General features: G+C 30.9%; 1 protein-coding gene across 4 annotated transcripts in view; it reads right to left on the reverse strand.

The window, feature by feature from the left end:
- Positions 1 to 236, reverse strand: part of LOC119590663 (guanine nucleotide exchange factor subunit RIC1-like) — a 31,890-nt gene that overhangs the window by 28,413 nt on the left and 3,241 nt on the right. The gene's annotated exons all lie outside the window — the stretch shown is intronic.

Below are 236 nucleotides of genomic sequence, written 5' to 3' on the forward strand. Positions count from 1 at the left end.
TTTTCTTACAGATAAACATCACATCTTGCATTCTGTAGTGCATGTACTGCCACTTCTAAGGTTTCCAGTATATTGTGAAGCAAACAAAGTGATGAATATTTGGATCTATACACAAGTTCTCAATGTCATCTACTATACTATACAGAGTACTCAAAAAAGGAAAAAATAGAAGAGAAATCATCTATAACAAATTCAATCAATCAGTTACATATTAATGAGTAGCCTAATTTAAGAGG

This window comes from Penaeus monodon, chromosome 27, assembly GCF_015228065.2.
Source record: "Penaeus monodon isolate SGIC_2016 chromosome 27, NSTDA_Pmon_1, whole genome shotgun sequence".
NCBI classification, from domain to species: domain Eukaryota; kingdom Metazoa; phylum Arthropoda; class Malacostraca; order Decapoda; family Penaeidae; genus Penaeus; species Penaeus monodon.